The following is a 25,581-nucleotide window of genomic DNA, read 5'->3' as shown; positions in this document are numbered from 1 at the left end:
CGTCACGATCGGCCTCGTCTTAATACAGCCGTCAGGCGTAATAACGTGAGACTGGGGGGTGCGCCGATGACAGAAAGCGTGGGTCACATTTCAGTAGTGTCGGTGGAGTCTATCGGCAGGACGGGTTTCACTAGACGTGGCCTGCACCTCAACAGGTATGGGAAGGGGAGGTTGGCAAAGCTTATAGGTGACAGCATAGGTGGGGTTGGTGGGATCACTCATGGGAAAATTCCTGCAGTAGTGGGTGTTAGAGCTGCACCTTTTTTAGATTGAAGTCAGCTGACAGGTATTCCTGCTTAAGGAAAGTCTCTCTAACAAAGGAACCACTTTTGACAAAGCTTAGGTATCCAAGTAATGAGGGAATTAGTATATTTCATCAAAATATACAAGGTATTAGAGATAAAGTTAGTGAACTGCTTATAGATGTTGACTCGGAAATTATTGGTATATCTGAACACTTCTTAAATGAGATAATTCAGAGGCTTCCTTTACCAGGATACAGGTTGGCTGGCAGCTTTTCTAGGAGCTCTTTGCGGTGTGGGGGAGTAGCCGTGTATGTGAAAAACAGCATCCCATTTGAGTCAATTGATGTTTCAAAGTACTGCACTGAGAAGGTGTTTGAATGTTGTGCAGGTGTTATTAAATTTAACGGAGCTAAACTTCTAACTGTTGTTATTTATAGATCCCCAGACTCCGATTTCACGGCATTTTTGCTAAAGCTAGAGGAGGTTCTTGGTTAACTTTATAGGAAATACAAAAAGTTAGTTATATGTGGTGACTTCAATATTAATTGTATAAGTGATTGTGCAAGGAAGAGGATGCTGGTAGACCTCCTTAATTCATATAATCTTATGCAAACCGTATTCTTTCCAACGAGAGTGCAAGGGAACAGTAGAACAACCATAGACAACATTTTTGTTCATTCCTCATTACTAGAAGGGCATTCTGTTAGCAAAAAGGTGAATGGCCTTTCAGATCATGATGCACAAATTTTAACTCTAAAAGATTTTTGTGCCGCAACACGTGTTAAATATAGTCATCAGCTGTTTAGGAAAGCTGATCCAGTTGCTGTAGAGACCTTTGTAAACCTTATCAAGGAACAAGAGTGGCAAGATGTTTATAGCGCTGATACAGTAGACGATAAATATAATGCTTTTCTCAAGACTTTTCTCATGCTCTTTGAAAGTTGCTTTCCGTTAGAACGTTCAAAACAGGGTACTAGCACAAACAGGCAGCCTGGGTGGCTGACTAGAGGGATAAGCATATCCTGTAGAACAAAGTGGCAATTATATCAAAATGTTAGAAACAGTCAAAATCTGAATGCAGCAGCCCATTACAAACAGTATTGTAAGGTGCTTAAAAATGTTATTAGGAAGGCAAAAGTATGTGGTATGCAGATAGAATAGCTAAGTCTCAGGATAAAATTAAAACCATATGGTCAGTCGTAAAGGAAGTGGCTGGTCTGCAGAGACAGGTCGAGGATATAGAATCAGTGTGTAGTGGGAATGTTCGTGTTACTGATAAGTCGCATATATGTACAGTATTCAATAATCACTTTCTGAATATAGCAGGTGAACTAAATAGAAACCTAGTCCCAACAGGGAATCATATTGCGCTTTTAGAAAAAAGTGTTCCGAGACTGTTACCTGAAATGCTCTTCCATGATACTGACAAGAGGGAGATTGAGTTAATAATTAAATCACTAAAGACCAAGAACTCTCATGGATATGACGGGGTATCTAGCAGAATACTGAAGTATTGTTCTATGTATGTTAGCCCAGTACTTAGCCATATCTGTAACTTTTCCTTTAGGAGTGGTAGGTTTCCTGACCGATTAAAGTACTCGGTAGTGAAGCCACTTTATAAAAAGGTAGACAGGGATAATGTTGACAATTATAGACCTATTTCTATGCCATCGGTGTTTGCTAAAGTTATCGAGAAGGTTGTATATACAAGGTTACTGGAGCATTTAAATTCACATAATTTGCTGTCAAATGTTCAGTTTGGTTTTAAAAATGGTTTAACAACTGAAAATGTTATATTCTCTTTTCTCTGTGAGGTTTTGGACGGATTAAATAAAAGGTTGCGAACACTAGGTGTTTTCTTTGATTTAACGAAGGCTTTTGACTGTGTTGACCACAAAATATTGCTGCAGAAGTTGGACCATTATGGAGTAAGGGGAGTAGCTTACAATTGGTCCGCCTCTTACTTTAAGAACAGAAAGCAGAGGGTAATTCTCCGCAATATTGAGACTGGTAGTGATGTTCAGTCCCAATGGGGCACTGTTAAGTGGGGCGTTCCCCAAGGGTCGGTGCTGGGGCCACTGCTGTTTCTTATTTATATAAATGACATGCCTTCTAGTATTACAGGTGATTCAAAAATATTTCTGTTTGCTGATGACACTAGCTTGATAGTGAAGGATCTTGTGCGTAATATTGAAACAGTATCAAAAAATGTTGTTCATGAAATATGTTCGTGGCTTGTGGAAAATAATTTGATGCTAAATCACAGTAAGACTCAGTTTTTACAGTTTCTAACTCACAATTCAACAAGAACTGATATTTTGATCAGACAGAATGGGCATATTATAAGCGAGACGGAACAGTTCAAGTTCCTAGCCGTTCGGATAGATAGTAAGCTGTTGTGGAAAGCCCATGTCCAGGATCTTGTTCAGAAACTAAATGCTGCTTTATTTACCATTAGAACAGTATCTGAAATAAGTGACACTTCAACAAGAAAAGTAGTCTACTTCGCATATTTTCATATGGTTATGTCGTATGGTATTATTTTTTGGGGTAATTCTTCAGATTCAAAAAGGGTATTTTTGGCTCAAAAACGGACTGTTCGAGCTATATGTGGTGTAAGTTCGAGAACCTCTTGTTGACCCCTATTCAATAGTCTGGGAATTCTGACATTGGCCTCACAGTATGTATTTTCTTTAATGTCGTTTGTTGTTAGCAATATTAGCCTAATCCCAAGAGTTAGCAGCTTTCACTCAGTTAATACTAGGCAGAAATCCAATCTGCATGTGGAATGCACTTCCTTGACTCTTGTGCAGAAAGGAGTGCAGTATTCTGCTGCATCCATTTTCAATAAGCTACCACTAGAACTCAAAAATCTTAGTAGTAGCCCAAACTCTTTTAAGTCTAAACTGAATAGTTTCCTCATGGCTCACTCCTTCTATTCTGTCGAGGAGCTCCTGGAAGAGCTAAAAAATTAAGCAAATTCCAGTGTTACATTGTTGATTTTCTTTATTTAAACTTACGACTTGTCACCTGAATATGTTTTTTTTATATTTCATTTTATCTGTTTCTAATATCGCGTTATAATTTCATGTATTGACACATTCCATGACCATGGAGACTTCTCCTTAATTTGGTCCCACGGAACAATAAATAAATAAATAAATAAATAAATAAATAAATAAATAAATAAATAACAATTGACAAGAATAGGGGAAATAAATACAGTAGAAGAAGAATGGGTAGCTTTGAGGGATGAAGTAGTGAAGGCAGTAGAGGATCAAGTAGGTTAAAGGACGAGGGCTAGTTGAAATCCTTGGGTAACAGAAGAGATACTGAATTTAATTGATGAAAGAAGAAAATACAAAAATACAGTAAATGAAGCTGGTAAAAAGGAATACAAACGTCTCAAAAATGAGAAGCAGGAATGGCTAGAGGACAAATGTAAGGATGTAGAGGCTTATCTCACGAGGAGTAAGATAGATACTGCCTACAGGAAAATTAAAGAGATCTTTGGAGAAAAGAGAACCACTTGCATGAATATCACGTTCTAAGCAAAGAAGGGAAACCAGAAAGGTAGAAGGAGTATATAGAGGGTCTATACAGGGGCGATGTTCTTGAGGACAATATTATGGAAATGGAAGAGGATGTAGATGAAGATGAAATGGGAGATATGATACTGCGTGAAGAGTTTCACAGAGCGCTGAAAGACCTAAGTCGAAACAAGGCCCCGGGAGTAGACAACATTCCATTAGAACTACTGACAGCCTTGGGAGAGACAGTCCTGACAAAACTGTACCATCTGGTGAGCAAGATGCATGAGACAGGCGAAATTCCCTCAGACTTCAAGAAGAATATAATAATTCCAATCCCAAAGAAAGCAGGTGTTGACAGATGTGAAAATTACCGAACTATCAGTTTAATAAGCCACAGCTGCAAAATACTAACGCGAATTCTTTACAGACGAATGGAAAAACTGGTAGAAGCCGACCTCGGGGAAGATCAGTTTGGATTCCGTAGAAATATTGGAACATGTGAGGCAATACTAACCCTACGAGTTACCTTAGAAGAAATATTAAGGAAAGGCAAACCTACATTACTAGCATTTGTAGACTTAGAGAAAGCTTTTGGCAATGTTGACTGGAATACTCTCTTTCAAATTCTGAAGGTGGCAGGGGTAAAATACAGGGAGCGAAAGGCTATTTACAATTTGTACAGAAAGCAGATGGCTGTTACAAGAGTCGAGGGATATGAAAGGGAAGCAGTGGTTGGGAAGGGAGTGAGACAGCCTCCCCCCAATGTTATTCAATCTCTATATTGAGCAAGCAGTGAAGAAATAAAAACGTTGAGGTTCACCGATGACATTGTAATTCTGTCAGAGACAGCAAAGGACTTGTAAGAGCAGTTGAACGGAATGGACAGTGTCTTGAAAAGAGGATATAAGATGAACATCAACAAAAGCATAACTAGGATAATGGAATGTAGTGGAATTAGGTCGGGTGATGCTGAGGGAATTAGATTAGAGAATGAGACACTTAAAGTAGTAAAGGAGTTTTGCTATTTGGGGAGCAAAATAACTGATGATGGTCGAAGTAGAGAGGATATAAAATGTAGATTGGCAATGGCAAGGACAGCATTTCTGAAGAACAGAAATTTGTTAACATCGAGTATAGATTTAAGTGTCAGGAAGTCGTTTCTGAAAGTATTTGTATGGAGTGTAGTCATGTATGGAAGTGAAACGTGGACGATAAATAGTTTAGACAAGAAGAGAATAGAAGCTTTTGAAATGTGGTGCTACAGAAGAATGCTGAAGATTATATGGGTAGATCACATAACTAATGAGGAGGTATTGAGTAGAATTGGGGAGAAGAAGAGTTTGTGGAACAACTTGACTAGAAGAAGGGATCAGTTGGTAGGACATGTTCTGAGGCATCAAGGGATCACCAATTTAGTACTGGAGGGCAGCGTGGAGGGTAAAAATCGTAGAGGGAGACCAAGAGATGGATACACTAAACAGATTCAGAAGGATGTAGGTTGCAGTAGGTACTGGGAGATGAAGAAGCTTGCACAGGATAGAGTAGCATGGAGAGCTGCATCAAACCAGTCTCAGAACTGAAGACCACAACAACAACAACATGTACTCAAATGTCTGTATAAGCTGTAAGATTATTATATTGTATTTGTAAAAAACTGACTCGTTCCACGTTCTTGTGAGCCCAACACAGTTGGACCTATGGAACACGAAATAAAATAAATTCAGACAACAAATTAAATCAGAATAACTCTACTCACACCTTTCTGCCAGCAGCATCAGTCAAACATTTTACTCCAGATGGAAGATTTTGAGAAATTTGTGTTGATGTCTCTCGGGCACTGTGCGTGTCCTGTAGCTAGAAGGGAAGCTTGCAGTAGGACTCGGCGATTTTTATTTTTATTTGAGGTCAGATTAAATTCTCATTATATATGTTATACATGCTACTGTGCTTAAAATGTGTTAATGTAAAAATCAGTTAAATTTAGGCAGTACACTGAACAGGCAAGAAGAATGTAGAAAATGAGATGCTTAGATCATTACTAATGAAGACCTACTCTATTGATTGGGTACCATATGGAAAAGAGTTGTACGGAACAACTTGACTAAAAGAATAAATAGGTTAATAGCGCACAACCCAATACTCCTATGAATAGTTAGTTTGATAATGGTGAGAAGAGAGTGTGAGGATAAAAATTGTAGTGCTGGACCAGGTCTTGGGAACAGTAAGCAGATTGAAAAGGATGTCGGAATGATGACCACGTAAAGTGTGTTGTCCAGTTCTGGGAAGCATAGTAGCAAAACTGATGTTTTTGATCAATGCCTGAGATACTGGGCTCTTCTTTGAGGAAGAAGGCATGAGGTTCAAATGCTATCTTGTTATCCTTATTTTGGTTTTGTGTGGTTTATCAGACCACTTTGTGTGATCGTAGTATTGGTTCGTTGAGTAAGATCAGATCTCCTCTCATTTCTGTACCTATAAATAATGACCTCACACCAGTCAGAAATTAAAGTTTAACCTTTGCCTTCCTTAATTATGTTTGTATTGTGAAAACCATGTAAGATGATGTTGATCTGCAGGTTGAGGGGTTGTTTTTTTTTTTTTTTTTTTTTTTCAGAAGAAGCCCTTCTAGAGAAATGCTTACTCGAATAACAGTCTTTTGGTGTGTCTGACTGCAACTCGACATCTCCAGTATATGGTGAGTAGCTATCTATCCCTTATGTAATTTTGTCATTATTTAACCCCAGATTTTCCTTTGTTTAATTATGTCCATATCAGACACCACAATATTTGTATTTCTGCCACGTTAAAGTATCGATGAATGAGCATACTAATTGAGGGAGACAGAAGAGACCGTGTGTGGTTCACAGCTATCAGTTAAGAATCTTAATCAGTTAAGAATCTTAATATCTCAAACACTCATATCATGCAGTTTCAAACTAACAATAATGACTAGTTATCACCACAAATGGGCATTAATTGTCATACACTAAACAAAGCACGGTGTGTAAAATTCCTTAGGGTCCAGTAGGATAGCAGGCTAAAATGGAGTAAACGCACGGATAAAATAATTGAAAAGCTCAGTTTGAAATGTTGTTCCTTTAGAAGCATATTTAATTGTGTTGGCTTTGAAGACAAGTGTGTTGGCCTATTTGGCATATTTTTACTCCCTCTTCTCTTATGGAATTATCTTCTGGATTAATGCGAGCAACACAGGTGATTCAGGAGAAGCGTGCAATTAGTATATTTTGCAAATTAGATTCTTAGAGGTCACCGGAACTTATTGTTACTGGATCTCTGCTTCATCCCAGCACATTATGATGATATGGCATGTGTGCATACAGAAAGAAAACAGAACATTGATAATATTTCTTTTGTGTGTATATTAGTTTTTGAAATGTAAATTGTGGTGACAGATCGGTTGGTTATGAAATTTTTGGTGTGATGACCTACTGATCTGTAGCATTGCCTGTGGTCCAGTTTAGACTGTAAAGTGACAGTACGTTTGTGACTCGGCGAAGGAGTTTTGAACACTTCAGTTAATATGACAACTTTACATCTCGTAGAAGCCTTCTTAAGGATAACAGTGCATTTCCAATCGTCCAGCCGAGTTTTTTATTTCAATTTTTCCGCTACATTCGATGACTGACTGCCTGTCTCAGTCATCAAATTGTCGTGAGGAAATTGAGATATGAGATGTACACCTGTATTCAGTTGTGTTGAGAATACTTGGGAGTTCACTCTTTAAGGATGTCTAATTTCTTCCATTCATTTCCCAAAATATTTTCTACTTAATGATGTTTGTTGCAGAGAGAGACAGTTTCAGCTGAACTGTGATTTGTGCAATGATAAAATGAGACAGAAAAAATAGCTTGCATGTTGACATCCTCCTCTTGTTTAGTGTTCAGAATGGACTTGAGGTTCTGGTGCACAAGTATTCAACTGACTCCTACAGGCGACAAAACAAGAAATTAGGAACCCCAACTGCTTCAGAAGGAAATTGAAAGATAGCCGATTACCTACTCTTTCTGTAAATTATCTGAGTATCTAGATAGAGAGATGGATAATGCACGAAATTTGTTTGTACAGGATCATAATTTTTCATAAGAAATAAGATGGAGGACCTTCCTACTGTAGGTCATAAATTGCTTCAAATGTCATTAAACAGTGGTTCATATATGTGAAAGAAGTATAATCATATGTATGCAACATAACAAAAGTAGTAACGTATCTTGTACTCGGATATCTGTACCATCTACTCTTGTGGGAAAGTTCGGAGTTGTTACATTACAGTATCTAGCAATAACACACATTTTTTGGTTCGTGTGTAATGATTGATGACGATCATATTATTGGAAAGAATGCTGCCCACTATACAGAGGAGATGTTTAATCGGAGGTGCGCGTGTGCAGGCATGCACGCACGCACACAAGTAGCTTATTCTGTAGTAGACATCACATGTGACCACTGTGTCTGGCCAGTGAGGCTGGACCATGATTTTGTCATAAAATTCCATCCTGGATTTTTCATTGTTTGATTTATGATGATAAGAAACATGATTTCTGACTATGCCCATTTTCCAGATGAACCTCATAATTTCTCTGAAATAAGAACACAGAGGCTCAATCTAAAGGTGGAAAGTCCACGTTGGGATAGCAACAATATGAAAACGATAAAATGCTACTCACTACATAGGTGAGGTGATGACTCACAAACGGACAAAAAGAAAAGACTGCTAAACTTTTAGCTTTCAGACTGAAAGAAAACACACACACACACACACACACACACACACACACACACACACACAGTCTCAGGGCAGTAAGGCCTGAGCAGCCCTAAGCAGGAAATTTCTGTCTGGAGTAATAAGTAAAGTAAAGAAAAGAACTCACCTGTATTGGATTGATACATGGAGCACAGAAATGACTTAGGTGTGAAGTTTTCCACAGAGACATCAGCCAGGGCACTGGTCTTGGCGTCAGGCTCGCAGATCGCCTCACCCCCAAATTGTAGGGGAGTGATGCTTTGGCCTTTCTTAAGAAGTACTTTGTCGTTTGCCATGCTGACCCATCGTTTATCTGCAGGCTAGCTATTTTCCCTTCCCATTCCCTGTTTCGGTGTCCGTCCACCGCCGTTTTCAGCTCTCTCCTGGGCCTGTTGAGGAGGCGCTTAGTGGATAGACTTGTAGTCACCTCCCATTCACGGAATACTCTATTTTTGTGGGCTATGGCGTCCAATACTTCTGGGGAAAGCTGGCAGGAGAAGTCTCTCATTTTTTGTGCGCCTCTGGGGGGATGCATTTTCTACAGCCTGTACAGTTCCTGCATTACATCTTCTGATGGCCTCATCAGTACCTATGTCTGTAGGGTCTGGTATGTCATCGAGTGTGCCTTGCTCTCTCTAAACTGCTCCCAGCTGACTTTCCCTAGCGGCCTACGGTGGCTCTGCAGTAGCTCACCTTTGACCTCCAGGTCGAAAATCACCGGGAGGTGATTCGACGAGAGCGCGTTTCGAGTCGTCGCCGTTGTGCGGTTGGCCACTCCCTCCGGCAGGGCGATGTCGAGCACGTCGGGACGGCCGCCTTTCGCAGGGTAGGAGGTGGGGTCGTACGGCCCCAGGGCGACTGCGTTGTGTCGACGGACTACCGTTAGCAGGCGACGTCCACCTGGAGTTCCACTCGGCATTGAGGTCACCCGCAATAAAGATTTTACCGCGGATGAACAACAATGCCTCAAAGTCCGCTGGGTCCAGAAGTTTACCTGGTGGTCGGTAGGCAGCTACGAATGTGGTTTCGCCTGACGATGTTTTTACTAAGACTGCTGTGGCTTCGACTGTGCAAAGTCGAGGCAGTTGCACAACGTGGTGCTTAGTGCAGTTTTTAATGTATCTAGCAGTGCCTCCTCCACGGGTTGGCCTACCTGTGCGGTGGCACGTGTAATTTGCCGCGCGTACGTAGTATGTGTTAGGCTCAAGTTTTGTTTCCGAAACTAGGCATATACCGATTGCCTCGTCTCGAAGAAACTGCCTGAATTCCCCACCTCGGGTGCGTATGCCGTTTCCGTTCCAGGCGTAAACTGTTAAACCATTGACGGGGCTATTCATTGGTTGTTATTAGTTCCTGGGTATTGTTGGGCCTTGTTAACCGTCTTAAGTGCAGTTACTAGGAGCTGCGGTAGTGATTTCACCAGTTCAGCTACTGATGTCATCAGGAGGCGCATCTCGCGGAGTTGTTCAGCGACGTTTACCGAGGTGTTGTTTGCAACATGTGAGTGTTCGGTGGCCGTAACCGTTCCGTTCTCGCTCACGTTCGCCGTGCTCACTGATGCGGTGGCCCGCTCGCTTAGGCTTCCCGCGTCGGCGCACTTGCTTCCCGCGGCTGAGTGTGCGTCATTTCGCGGACTGGTGATGCTAGAGTAGCACACGCCAGTTTCGACTTTCCTATTGGGTTTGTTGTTATTCCTAGCCGGTATGTTGTTGTTAAACTGTTTGACTTGGGCCTTCTTAAAAACCGCGCACCCCCTGTAGCTCGCAACGTGGGCAAGCCCACAGTTGCAGCACTGTGGTGTGGGTCAGTCTTTGCTTTGGTGCTCCCCAGCGCATTTCACACACCTTGCAACGTGGTTTAACCCTCGACAGGAGTAGCATTGTGCCCTGCGCCCTTTCCCGCGGAACTTCTCGTCCTGTACGTTAGTGATGTTCGCAACCCTGGTTACTTGGAATATCTTTCTATTTCGATGTTATCTACTAGGACGACCGTGAACAGTGGCGTTTGCCGATTTGTCCTCGGCGTCTTGATGCGGGATACTGCCCTAATTCCGTATCCTAGGTCCTCAAGTTCTTCCTTCAGATGGTCAGGATCCATTTGGAAGGGAAGCCCAAACTAGCGTAAGGAAAGCCAAGCGTTCAACGAATTCTGACGTAAAATTCTGTCTACCGACTTGAGAGAAAAGCCCAGGAAGTTTTTGTTTTATGTTAAATCAGTAAACAGATCAAAGCCATCTGTCCAGACATTCTCTGACCGTAGTACCATCGAAATGGGGGATGACAGAAAGAAGACTGAAATACCTAACGTCTCATTCCAAAAATGTTTCACTGAGGAAAATTCCCCCCTTAAACCGCCACATTTCATAATGACAGGAATCGAAACGAGTGACTGTGGCACAGAGAAAGCGACATCGCCCAACAGAATGAAGGCCACGGAACCTGACGGGATACTAACTCGACTCTACACAGAATACGACAAATTGCTTGCCCCCCTTCTAACAGCAGCGTAGCGTACGATTCTGCAAGACAAAGCACTCCTAATTGTTGAAAAAAAAGCGCAGGTAATTCTCATTTTCAAGAAGTGTCGTCCAACAGACAAGCAAAACTATACGCCTATATCTCTGACTTTGGTATGTTGTAGAAACTGGGGACACGTTTTATGCTCGAGTATCGTGACATTTCTGGAAACTGACTATCTCATTATAAGAACCAACACGGGTTCCAAAAACAACGATCGTGTGAAACCCAACTCGCTATGCTTGTCCCCGACACCCAGAAAGCAGTAGACATCCAGGCGCCCAGGCAGATGCCGTGTTCCGGAAGGCGTTCGATACAGGGCCACACTGCGACCTAATGAACAGAACACGAGGGTACGAAACGTCAGACCGACCGTGTGAATGGACTGAAGAGTTTCTTGCAAACAGAGAACAGCATGTCATTCTCAATGGAGAGAAGTCTTCAGATGTTGTAAGGTGGCATCATTTTGAGCGACATTACAACTACCACTCCGGAAGTATAAACATCGAGACAGGAAACCATTAACGATACCGACATCGGCTAGGGATCTTAATTTGTAGCAGAATATCTGCACGATGGGCGATAGTGAAGCGGACGGAGGCGGGAGGCTGGCAGGAGAACGGGAAAGACACGAGCGTGGCAGGGAGGCCTGAGAGCTGAAGACAACAGCGCCCGTAAGCTACTCTGGAAACCCTAGGCGGGTGGACCGCGGCTTAGCGAGAGCACGTGGCCGCGGACAAGGAGAAGACACAGGGGCTCGCTCACAAAACGAGTGGCGGCGTGTAGGTGGTTTTCCCAACGGCCGGAGCGGAAGCTTCTGGAACAGTTTGGAAGCTTCTAGAAGCTTCGGTCGGTTGCAAAAATGAGATTGGTCGGCGCTCGGAAACGAACGCCTTCCAGCAACATGATAGGCCACACACATTAAAAGGGGCAAGAAAAAAGAACAGGAGCACGAAAAAGCGTAGCGACTGAGAAACACTTGTTCCTGGAGCGTCGAGGAGAGAGGTTGGTCCTGGCGAGGTGTGCGACCTCGTTACTGGGACAGAGTACTTGTAGCGAGAGCCTGAGGATCGTCTGGTGTTCCACGGCAGCCGTGGAGGTGCCCACGGAAGCTTTTGGTGAAGTAGAATTTACGTTATCTCGCTGAGCCGAGAACCTTTGCAGCGATAAGCGTCAGATCACTGTAGTGGTCGTGCGTTCGCAACGACAGTTAGGGAAGTGAAGTAAATTGCTGATCACGTGTCTTTTTCGTTCTATGCTGAGGCTTCACGTTGCTAGTCGCGAGTGTAGTTCTAAATATAATTGCAACTACCATAGCTGATGTCAGTATTCCGCGCTCGAATTAACGACCGCGATTATATATCACAGGACAGTGCCAGACAGAGCGATTACCAAATGTGAATAGGCAGAACTAAAATGTTGCTCGTACTGTGTAATCTTGAATAGAGTGAATTGCAGAAGAGTAAAGAATTTAACACTACTGAGTGTATCATTTCATAGCTAGTACTTTCCTTTGTCTTTTTATTATGTCCTTATTTGTGTATTTCATGTTTGCAACCACCTGGCGGAGGCAGTGTTTGTAGGTCAGCACATCTGAATATTCTAGCGTATACTGAGGATATGGTTAGAAACTAGTCAGATTTGCATACGCCTAGTTAATGTCACATATAGAGCAAAGGATAAGCTTACCGTTCTGGAGAGCGTATTAGTGCCAGGGCGACAAATTAGTGTTATAAAATCCGTTGTGCAAAATTTTTCACTTATACGTTCGGCTCTCAGGCTTAACCATCAGCAGAAAAGAGCAAAATAGAAGCGGTAGCTTACAATGTAAAAGTGGGTTTGGGCGTATCCCAAGGAGGTATTATAGCTTCGTACATTTCACGCTATATACGACTGCCACAGCAGATAACGTCTGATTTTCCACGACGCTTTTCGCGGATGGTGCTCTTTTATGCAGAGAAGTCACGACGCTAGAAAATTGTAGCGAAATGCAGGAAGACCGGCAGCAGATCTACGCTCGCTACAGCGGGCGGCAGTTGACTCTCAGTATAAACGAGTGTAACTTACGGCATATACACAGAAACAGCCATTATTGCACGATTTACAACTGCAGAACAATCACTAGCATCACTTACTTCCATAAAATATCTCCGAGTATACGTGTGGAGCGACAGGAAGTGAAGCGACGAGCAACTCTAACACTGCTAGTCAGTCTGGGATCTGTACCAGATAGGACTGATAGAGGATATCCAAACAAGAGCAGCACATTTTGTTACAGGTTCATTTAGTATGCGTCAATGCGTGGCAGAGATCCTCAACCGACCTCGCTGCCAGGTGCTGCAAGAGCTGCTTCTGCATCACAGTGTGTTTTACAATTGTTACGTTACGAGACCGTACATTCCCTGAAGAGTGAACAAGCATACCGATCCCTTCTACATATATCTCGCGAAAAGACCGTGAAGATAAACTCAGATTCGAGCCCGCACAGAGGCTTGGCAGCATTCGTGTTTTGCGTGAACCACTCGCGTGTGGAACAGGTAAAGGGAGAGGTGACACTGGTGCACAAAGTACCTTCCGCCGCCCACCCAAGTCGCCCACGGAGTATAGATGTAGGTATTGATGTAGACGTGAATGATACGTGCTATTCGAGGGTGGAACTGTACAGAGAGAGTCTGCAAGAGGTTTTTCAAGGACTTGCATACGACTTGCAGAGTAGTCGTGTAGACATATAGGTAGGTCTCCACCAAGTCATCCATCATTCGAAATAACAAAGAGTCGCGTCGTACTGTGAATACGTACGGAAGGACTTAATGGCACGACGAAAGTTTCGAGATCGTAGCTCGCCTGTTTCGAGGCGATAATGAAAGCTTTATCACTACGCGAAGGAGAATTCCCGTGCAGCCTGAAGCAAACGAGACAGGAGTACAGAAGTTCCGAATTCCCAGCGCTCGCAGAGAGGACGGCTGATGACGAATTGTGGTGACGGCCAGAGCGGACAGGTAGCTCGATGTGGCGGAGGCCAGGTGTTTATAGAGAGAGGGTGTGCTGCCCAACTGACGACTCTATCCTGAGCGAGCCTCCGATTTACTCCCCGTACCTAGTCTAATTGTTCAGCGTCTACATCTATGCAGGCTGTTTAACACTTTCTGTTCCAACAATATAAAAAAATTAATTTTTGACAAAACTGACATTTATCACCACAGTAAGCACAGAATACAAAAAGAACTTTTGCAAAAAGTAAACAATCATTTGAAGGATGTGGTTTCAATCTGGAAAACAATTTTAAAATTTTTCATAAAATTAACCTTTACTTTCACAGTACACAACAAATACACGAGGAAATTGGCAGAGCGTAAATAATCAATTATTGTAAAGTTGTGGTTTCACTTTGAAACCACTGGAACATCAAGTTTTCAGTCACCCATCATTTCATTTCACGAGATATATTTGAAAGTAATTTCGAATATTTCCTATACACAGTCCCACATCTCGATACTTCCATAAATTCGTAATGCCTACAACAAATTATATTCCTAAATTACCAGCAAAACTGGGCTTAAAATTTAATAACTTTATATCAAAAGCAAATACTGGCCCAGTCCTTTCAGTTCGAAACCACTTATAAAAGCAGTAGTACAAACTCAAATTTAAGCTAAAATAACATTTCATATAAATACTTAAGGGTAAAGGAGATCACTTCCCGAAAAGCAGAAGCACTGAGTTGTCAATTGGCCCACGCATAAGAAAGCAAACTGCTAACTTTCAGAGTTATCCTTGGACGGGCTACAGTAAACGACACACACACACACACACACACACACACACACACACACACACACACACGTTGCGAACAACACCTCGGTAAACGTTGCTGAACAACTCCGCGAGATGCGCCTCCTGATGACATCAGTAGCTGAACTGGTGAAATCACTACCGCAGCTCCTAGTAACTGCACTTAAGACGGTTAACAAGGCCCAACAATACCCAGGAACTAATAACAACCAATGAATAGCACCGTCAATGGTTTAACAGTTTGCGCCTGGAACGCAAACGGCATACGCACCCGAGGTGGGGAATTCAGGCAGTTTCTTCGAGACGAGGCAATCGGTATATGCCTAGTTTCGGAAACAAAACTTGAGCCTAACACATACTACGTACGCGCGGCAAATTACACGTGCCACCGCACAGGTAGGCCAACCCGTGGAGGAGGCACTGCTAGATACATTAAAAACTGCACTGAGCACCACGTTGTGCAACTGCCTCGACTTTGCAGAGTCGAAGCCACAGCAGTCTTAGTAAAAACATCGTCAGGCGAAACCACATTCGTAGCTGCCTACCGACGACCAGGTAAACTTCTGGACCCAGCGGACTTTGAGGCATTGTTGTTCATCCGCGGTAAAATCTTTATTGCGGGTGACCTCAATGCCGAGTGGAACTCCAGGTGGACGTCGCCTGCTAACGGTAGTCCGTCGACACAACGCAGTCGCCCTGGGGCCGTACGACCCCACCTCCTACCCTGCGAAAGGCGGCCGTCCCGACGTGCTCGACATCGCCCTGCCGGAGGGAGTGGCCAACCGCACAACGGCGACGACTCGAAACGCGCTCTCGTCGAATCACCTCCCGGTGATTTTCGACCTGGAGGTCAAAGGTGAGCTACTGCAGAGCCACCGTAGGCCGCTAGGGAAAGTCAGCTGGGAGCAGTTTAGAGAGAGCAAGGCACACTCGATGACATCCCAGACCCTACAGACATAGGTACTGATGAGGCCATCAGAAGATGTAATGCAGGAACTGTACAGGCTGTAGAAAATGCATCCCCCCAGAGGCGCACAAAAAATGAGAGACTTCTCCTGCCAGCTTTCCCCAGAAGTATTGGACGCCATAGCCCACAAAAATAGAGTATTCCGTGAATGGGAGGTGACTACAAGTCTATCCACTAAGCGCCTCCTCAACAGGCCCAGGAGAGAGCTGAAAACGGCGGTGGACGGACACCGAAACAGGGAATGGGAAGGGAAAATAGCTAGCCTGCAGATAAACGATGGGTCAGCATGGCAAACGACAAAGTACTTCTTAAGAAAGGTCATAGCATCCCTCCCCTACAATTAGGGGGTGAGGCGATCTGCGAGCCTGACGCCAAGGCCAGTGCCCTGGCTGACGTCTCTGCGGAAAACTTCACACCTGTAGAGGACCCCATTGACGAGGAGCACATACGTTTAGTGCAGCAACGGCTCCCAGTCTTTTTCGAGGGGGAAGCAGTAGCAGACATCGAAGAACTCACAGACGAGGAAGTAGGGGCACAACTGGAGCAGCTAAACCAGAGGAAAGCCGGTGGGTGCGCCAAGCTCGTAAACGCTATACTACTTCAGCTTCCTCAAACAGCCATTCTCCCCATCACCGCGATCTTCAATCGAGTTATTCAGACCGGCAACTTCCCTTCTGCGTGGAAACGTGCAGAGGTGGTTGCTGTCCCAAAACAAGGCAAAGACATCACGATCCCACAGAATTACAGGCCGATCAGCCTTCTACCGGCAAACTCTAAGATATTCGAGCGCCTGTTCAAAATGGCTCTGAGCACTATGGGACTCAACTGCTGTGGTTATCAGTCCCCTAGAACTTAGAACTACTTAAACCTAACTAACCTAAGGACATCACACACATCCATGCCCGAGGCAGGATTCGAACCTGCGACCGTAGCAGTCCCACGGTTCCGGACTGCGCGCCTAGAACCGCGAGACCACCGCGGCCGGCTCGAGCGCCTGTACTCTAAAGGCTAATGCGGTATGTAAACGCGGAGGAGCTAATCCCGCCGGTACAATTCGGCTTCAGACGCGGACACAGCACCGAGCAACAGCTGATGTGTCTATCAGAGGACGCGATGAGTGCACTGCAGAACCGACAGCACGCAGGGGCCGTGCTGCTCGATGTCTCCAGGGCTGTCGACTGTATATGGCACAAGGGCCTCCTATACAAATTGTTCACCCTGGGGGCACCGACTCCACACGTCCGTCTTATCGAGTCCTACCTGAGTGGACGAACGTTCGAGGCCTATACAGGCGGGACCCCTGCTGCACTCTCTGTACACCTCGTACACGCCAAAGGCCACAGAGTCTCGCTCGCATTATACGCGGACGACACCGCGCTGTATACTATGATAACCTCGTGCGCCGCCGCCTGCAGACGGCATGTGACGCTCTAGGCACTTGGGCCACAAAGTGGCGGCTCAAATACAATGCCGGCAAAAGTCAGGCAATCACCTTCACGAGGAAAAAGATCCCCATCGACCTATAGCCAGAGCGGATCCTGGGAGGCCCCATCCCGTGGACCCGGAAGACAACCCTATCCACACGCTGCGGTATTACGCTGTCTCTCGCCCTTATAAGGCCGGTAATGGAGTATGCGGCAGTCGTGTGGGGCAATGCGGCAGACTGCCACATCCGAAGATCGTACGGCCTCCAGGGTAGAATCCTTAGGATGATCGTGAAACTTCCGCGTCACTTCCCAACTAGGGAGCTACATAATATCACAGGATAGAATAAGACAGACGGCTCCACTTTTCTACGAAAAGTCACAGCAGTCCGAAAATAGGCTTGTCTCGAATCCCTGGAACAAACCACACAGAAGGGGCACAACGAGATGGCCCGACCTGCTAAGGCAGTGAAAAACTGCCACAGTGATGTGTATTAACCACCATAAAATGTTCAACACACAATAGGACCAACACAAACAATAGGACCACCTAAAATACTCATTGGGAAGTGCAGGAATAGTGCAAAGCACTTAACTTGCATAACCTATAGACACTATTCAGTTGGGTAAAAGAGCAAGCGGCCGCCGATATTCGAGAATTCGCGCGCGATTTGTTTGCACCAAAGTCGGGATGGGGTTCCCTAGAATACTTTTTAAATCAACTGCGGGTTGTCAATTAACAATTTTATGCCCATTCGTGAAAGTTACAGCAGATCCGCACTCGACGACTACTTGATCGCGCACCCGAGCAACACGGAAGTTTTTATTCTTACAAATAGGAAGCATATCATGCATAATGCAACAAAGTTATTTGCTATGTCAAAACATATTTATATCTATCTCATTAAAACTCATTACCTATTAAATGTTGCACATAATAAAATTATTTACTCTGTAAATAATAAATAAAATTTAGAAATGATATATATATATATATATATATATATATATATATATATATATATATATATATATATATACTCCTGGAAATTGAAATAAGAACACCGTGAATTCATTGTCCCAGGAAGGGGAAACTTTATTGACACATTCCTGGGGTCAGATACATCACATGATCACACTGACAGAACCACAGGCACATAGACACAGGCAACAGAGCATGCACAATGTCGGCACTAGTACAGTGTATATCCACCTTTCGCAGCAATGCAGGCTGCTATTCTCCCATGGAGACGATCGTAGAGATGCTGGATGTAGTCCTGTGGAACGGCTTGCCATGCCATTTCCACCTGGCGCCTCAGTTGGACCAGCGTTCGTGCTGGACGTGCAGACCGCGTGAGACGACGCTTCATCCAGTCCCAAACATGCTCAATGGGGGACAGATCCGGAGATCTTGCTGGCCAGGGTAGTTGACTTACACCTTCTAGAGCACGTTGGGTGGCACGGGATACATGCGGACGTGCATTGTCCTGTTGGAACAGCAACTTCCCTTGCCGGTCTAGGAATGGTAGAACGATGGGTTCGATGACGGTTTGGATGTATCGTCCACTATTCAGTGTCCCCTCGACGATCACCAGTGGTGTACGGCCAGTGTAGGAGATCGCTCCCCACACCACGATGCCGGGTGTTGGCCCTGTGTGCCTCGGTCGTATGCAGTCCTGATTGTGGCGCTCACCTGCACGGCGCCAAACACGCATACGACCATCATTGGCACCAAGGCAGAAGCGACTCTCATCGCTGAAGACAACACGTCTCCATTCGTCCCTCCATTCACGCCTGTCGCGACACCACTGGAGGCGGGCTGCACGATGTTGGGGCGTGAGCGGAAGACGGCCTAACGGTGTGCGGGACCGTAGCCCAGCTTCATGGAGACGGTTGCGAATGGTCCTCGCCGATACCCCAGGAGCAACAGTGTCCCTAATTTGCTGGGACGTGGCGGTGCGGTCCCCTACGGCACTGCGTAGGATCCTACGGTCTTGGCGTGCATCCGTGCGTCGCTGCGGTCCGGTCCCAGGTCGACGGGCACGTGCACCTTCCGCCGACCACTGGCGACAACATCGATGTACTGTGGAGACATCACGCCCCACGTGTTGAGCAATTCGGCGGTACGTCCACCCGGCCTCCCGCATGCCCACTATACGCCCTCGCTCAAAGTCCGTCAACTGCACATACGGTTCACGTCCACGCTGTCGCGGCATGCTACCAGTGTTAAAGACTGCGATGGAGCTCCGTATGCCACGGCAAACTGGCTGACACTGACGGCGGCGGTGCACAAATGCTGCGCAGCTAGCGCCATTCGACGGCCAACACCGCGGTTCCTGGTGTGTCCGCTGTGCCGTGCGTGTGATCATTGCTTGTACAGCCCTCTCGCAGTGTCCGGAGCAAGTATGGTGGGTCTGACACACCGGTGTCAATGTGTTCTTTTTTCCATTTCCAGGAGTATATATATATATATATATATATATATATATATATATATATATATATATATATATATATATATATAATTCTCAAGTTGATATGACGCCATGGGTCACTACTGGTTTCGACTGCCGTACACTCACGTGACGCAAAGTAGATCAGACTATATAGGACATACTCATGTAATGTTACATTGCCCCCCACACCTTAATATCATTGAAAGGTCACAGATATTGGAGGTTTCTCTAAACGATGGCAATATAGTGTTGTGTACTGTTGTTTTTGAACCAGTCATTCACGCACTCATACGACAAGCTATGAACATGGTACATTGATCTTTACAAGATTGATTAAATGTGGAGCCTAACAGGATTTGCCCATTAAATAAACCACAGACTTTTTAAGCACCTTTTTACACAAATATTACACTTTCACTTCACTGCACTAACTTCACAACACTATTACTTGAGAAGCCCTTCTTTAACTGACTGCACAAAGCAGGGATTGCAACCAGTTCCGATGGAGAAATGACCAGGCAGCGGCTGCCACCGAGCTGTTCAGGTTGCTAAAGACAACTCGGTCGTGTTCTTCGGCTCTTCGTCTTTCGACGATCCCGGTACCGTCGATCGGCGATCCCAGATTTTAAACAGGCCGCTCATATTGCCGGGTTATTTAATAGTTCAGTTTATACGGTCGTCTCTGTTTCTCAACAGTGCGTCTTTCGAGTTTCTTTGGTGTCAGCATTGCATCCTTGACATTTCATGTTTATCAACACGTTGCATGTGTTAACGTAACCTGTTCCAGCTTTCATCTACAATTATACGGTGAATGATTTCCAACTTTAATTTAATAAGAGATATTATCATTATTAAAACATCTTACACTGGCGCATGTTTACTATACTCCATTTCTTCATTGTTGAATACAGACTTCACTATCGTGTGATACACTTCTGGCCATTAAAACTGCTACACCACTAAGATGTGCTACAGACGCGAAATTTAACCGACAGGAAGAAGATGCTGTGACATGCAAATGATTAGCTTTTCAGAGCATTCGCACAAGGTTGACGCCGGTGGCGACACCTACAACGTGCTGACATGACGAAAGTTTCCAACCGATTTCTCATACAGAAACAGCAGTTGACAGGCGTTGCCTGGTGAAACGTTGTTGTGATGCCTCGTGTAAGGAGGAGAAATGCGTACCATCACGTTTCCGACTTTGATAAAGGTCGGATTGTAGCCTATCGCGATTGCGGGTTATCGTATCGCGACATTGCTGCTCGCGTTGGTCGAGATCCAATGACTGTTAGCATAATATGGAATCGGTGGGTTCAGGAGGGTAATACGGAACGCGGTGCTGGATCCCAACGGCCTCGAATCACTAGCAGTCGAGATGACAGGCATCTTATCCGCATGGCTGTAACGGATTGTGCAGCCACGTCTCGAACCCTGAGTCAACGGATGGGGACGTTTGCAAGACAACAACCATCTGCACGAACAGTTCGGCGACGTTTGCAGCAGCATGGACTATCAGCTCGGAGACCGTGTCTGCGTTTACCCTTGACGCTGCATCACAGACAGCAGCGCCTGCAATGGTGTACTCAATGACGAACCTGGGTGTTCGAATGGCAAAAGTCATTTTTTCGGATGAATCCAGGTTCTGTTTACAGCATCATGATGGTCGCATCCGTGTTTGGCGACATCGCGTTGAACATTAAATTGGAAGCGTGTATTCGTCATCGCCATACTGGCGTATCACCCGGCGTGATGGTATGGGGTGCCATTGGTTACACGTCTCGGTCACCTCTTGTTCACATTGACGGCACTCTGAACAATGGACGTTACATTTCAGATGTGTTAAGACCCGTGGATCTACCCTTCATTCCATCCCTGGGAAACCCTACATTTCAGCTGGATAATGCACGACTGCATGTTGCAGGTCCTGTACGGGCCTTTCTGTATACAGAAAATGTTCGACTGCTGCCCTGGCTAGCACATACTCCAGATCTCTCACCAATTGAAAACGTGTGGTCAATGGTGGCCGAGCAACTGGCTCGTCACAATATGCCAGTCACTACTCTTGATGAACTGTGGTATCGTGTTGAAGCTGCGAGGGCAGCTGTACCTGTACACGCCATCCAAGCTCTGTTTGACTCAATGCCCAGGCGTATCAAGGCCGTTATTACGGCCAGAGGTGGTTGTTCTGGGTACTGATTTCTCAGGATCTATGCACCCAGATTGCGTGAAAATGTAATCACATGTCAGTTCTAGTATAATATATTTGTCCAATGAATACCCGTTTATCATCTGCATTTATTCTTGGTGTAGCAATTTTAATTGTCAGTAGTGTACATTCTACGAATCTGTTGTGAGTTTTCAATGTTGAATTGGTTTATTCTTCATACATACAGTGAGCATATTTATTGTGTTTTTGCTTGCAAGTCACTTTTACATTGTGTCATATTCCCATCCATCTTATATTAAAATCCTTTCCTATGTGCCGTTGTTTCTAAATTACTTCGGTGAACCATTCCAGTGTTTCCATGATTTTTGTGTTTACACGATGTTCGTTCTCCATTTCGTACCGTACTGATGATTATTTTGCAGTAATAGTCATAAAATTATTTTAGTATATCTCGTGTCCAGATTCACTGTAATTGACAATGAATTCTACGATGTGATCAGTTGCAGGTCATTTTCTCGATGATGTTGATCTCCTTTTCGATATACATGTTCCTTCGTATCAAGTCCTGTCCTCTCTCTCTCTCTCTCTCTCTCTCTCTCTCTCTCTCTCTCTCTCACACACACACACACACACACACACACGAAATTATTTTTTATCTTAATAGTATTATTAATAACATATTCGTCATATTGTATAAAAATGTAAGAAAAATATTTACAAATCTTATAACAATTCTTCATTCCCCTGATTAACACTTCTGGAATCCGCTAGCATTCCCTCTCTCTCCCTTTAATGGAAAATCTGTTATCCAATTATGTTTCGAATTCGGATACCTCTTTTTGCTTCTTATGGCTTTCTTCATTCCATCTCCTCTTTATATGTACATATAGTATTTTCATAACAAAAACAAAATACTCTTCTTAACTGTATATTACCGGCTTTCGTGAGATGCCTTTGTATTATTCATAAGGTTTCATTCCATTAATTATGATGTCTCAGTATCAAATTCCTTCTTTCTTTTTCTTTCTTGCAGTTTATTTCCATATTATTGTCCTTCACTTCTTACTGAAAGTATTTCTTAATTTCTGTTTGGTGAAACGGTCCCTTTATGGTATCTGAGTCACAATCAGCCAATATGTAACTTCCTTCATGTGGTATTTGAATTATCTTGTAAGGCCCGGTATACAAATACTGCCACTTTTTGTTAAGTTTCTTCTCGCTGGATGGTTTTGGGTGATTACTTAATAGTATTTTCTCACCAACTGTATATGTGATTTCGTTCTTTACACTTTTGTCAAACTTGGCTTTCCTTAGTTTAGCCTGATGTTGTAGGTTATCATAAAATTTTTGCAGAATATCCCCTTGCGTTCGATCATCTTGTTGAATTCTGGGCCAATTCCTTAACCAATCTTGAAATTCGTTTTTTCCACGCATTATTTGATTCGGCGAATATCCAGTAGAACCATGTGGTAGGTCATCCTCTCGAATTCTGGCAACCAATCAATCCATTGGTATCGTCGCTGTGGTGTATGTGCCCGTAGAAAGCGGTCTAATTCCCGACATTTGTCTTCCCACAAGGATAAAACCGGGATATGTATATATGTTTGATGTTATGTTCCTTCATAGTCCTTTTCCACTATCCACCAGTAAAATATGCTGCATTGTCAGTCAAAATCATTTTCGGTTTCCCATAATGAGTAATGTAACTGATGATAAATTTCCTTAACATTGGTTGGACATGTATACTCTGTAACGGATATAATTTGACATATTTTGAAAAATGTCGTAACAAGCCATTATATACTTAAATCTTCCTCGTACAGTCGGACACGGACCACTCACATCGCAAGCTATTAGTGTTAAAGGTTGGTGAGGAATTATAGGATGTAGTTCGATTCTTCGACAATAATTTATGGGTTTGCTCTGTTGGCATATTTTGCATTTACAGAATGAGATTTTCACTCTGCAGCGGAGTGTGCGCTGATATGAAACTTCCTGGCAGATTAAAACTGTGTGCCCGACCGAGACTCGAACTCGGGACCTTTGCCTTTCGCGGGCAAGTGCTCTACCAACTGAGCTACCGAAGCACGACTCACGCCCAGTACTCACAGCTTCAATTCTGCCAGTACCTCGTCTCCTACCTTCCAAACTTTACAGAAGCTCTCCTGCGCAGGAGAGCTTCTGTAAAGTTTGGAAGGTAGGAGACGAGGTACTGGCAGAAGTAAAGCTGTGAGTACCGGGCGTGAGTCGTGCTTCGGTAGCTTAGTTGGTAGAGCACTTGCCCGCGAAAGGCAAAGGTCCCGAGTTCGAGTCTCGGTCGGGCACACAGTTTTAATCTACCAGGAAGTTTCATATTTTGCATTTCTTCAGAATATTATTCGCTAGTCGTTCTAGGTTCGGATAATAGCAACATTCACCCAACTTGGCTTTACATTTAGATGCACGGTGCAACGTTTCTTACACAGCATAGTCGCAGTTTGCTAGCAAGCTCTGACATCATTTACAATTGTGGGGCACCTTACATCTTTTCTCGCATCACGGTTAATTTTTTGCGTCGATCTATGAGGTAATTCTTTTAAATCTAGCAGTAAACAGTAGGCGTCTAGATAGGACGAACCTGTGGCACGCGTCGACGCAGTCGCCGTCTCCTTATGCAGTTATGACTACTTCCCGACTTGCGACAATTTCTAGCTATTGTGTGTGTAATCTGTCCTGTGTCCGGTAAAACGACCTCAGCGCCTGGGGAGGCGGCAGCCCACCTGACGTGGCTGCCCCGCGTTACCTCGGAAGGCGGCCGAGGTACTAGAATCGTCCCGTCTACGGCAGGGTCGTTACAGACTGAGGACAAACTCGACACAAGGGAAGGGTGGGGAAGGAAGCTCGACTGTGTCGTTTCTCATGTCAAAACTGGAATTTCCCTTAAGAGAGTGAGGGAAGCCACTGGAAAGTGGCAGGCCGGTTTTTGAACCTCTGCGACCACTTCTCTAGGTTCTCGTCGTGCATCGTGTCGAGCAAATACGCGGAAACTTCTCGGTGGTGGTCGTTATTCAGGGAATCGTGTTGCGGGTGGCAGTGCACGCGTGGTCGCGGCTCTGTGGCGTGCAGGCGATGGCGCAGCACCGCAGAGGTCAGAAATGAGGCGCCGCTTTTAGGCCAGTGCTGTGCTGGTCTGCTTCCTTTACGATGCGGTTCCGCGACAGTGACGAGTCTCGGGAAGGCGGCGCTGCGGTGGCCTGCGACCCGTCTTCTCTTACGGAAGAGTGCTGGACTGTAAAGTCGCGCCGCAGCACGGAAGGTGCGTGTACGATCTTCTATTTGTAGCAAAACACTGACAGGACGAAAAGTGACAGACTCTCGGTATCAGATGAGCTCTAACCGAGTTATGCTTATTAAGAGTGTAGAGGATGTAAGATAAAAATTAAGTAATGTCGAGTATACAATTGCTAATGTGCTCCATAAGAGGAAGAGTGATGTCTGGAAAACTTTCAGCACTATAGTCCACAGTTCTTACCAGAAACACATAAGCTGCGTCCAGTCGAAAGAAATAATAAATGCAAATACTATCCAAGTATGCAGGTTGCGCTGTCGTATTCGGCCACGAATGGGCCACGTGCAGTCCCCAGTACGCTGCGAGGGTCACTCGTGGTCAGAACAGTGGCGTGTGTGGTCGCGAGTGCATCGCCTCGGACCTGAGTCAGTCGGCGAGTGAGCGAATT

At 44.5% G+C, this 25,581-nt stretch overlaps 1 long non-coding RNA gene across 1 annotated transcript in view; it reads left to right on the top strand.

Moving 5' to 3' along the window:
- LOC126215082 (uncharacterized) overlaps positions 1–25,581 on the top strand; it is a 149,154-nt gene that overhangs the window by 36,706 nt on the left and 86,867 nt on the right. The window contains exon 2 of the long non-coding RNA XR_007542081.1: positions 6,393–6,473. This is a non-coding gene — a long non-coding RNA (uncharacterized LOC126215082). The remainder of the gene's footprint in view (positions 1–6,392; positions 6,474–25,581) is intronic.

The sequence above is a fragment of the Schistocerca nitens genome, chromosome 12 (assembly GCF_023898315.1).
Source record: "Schistocerca nitens isolate TAMUIC-IGC-003100 chromosome 12, iqSchNite1.1, whole genome shotgun sequence".
Lineage (NCBI taxonomy): Eukaryota > Metazoa > Arthropoda > Insecta > Orthoptera > Acrididae > Schistocerca > Schistocerca nitens.
The sequence above is the reverse complement of the archived record's forward strand: the minus strand, read 5'-3'. Positions and strand labels throughout refer to the sequence as shown.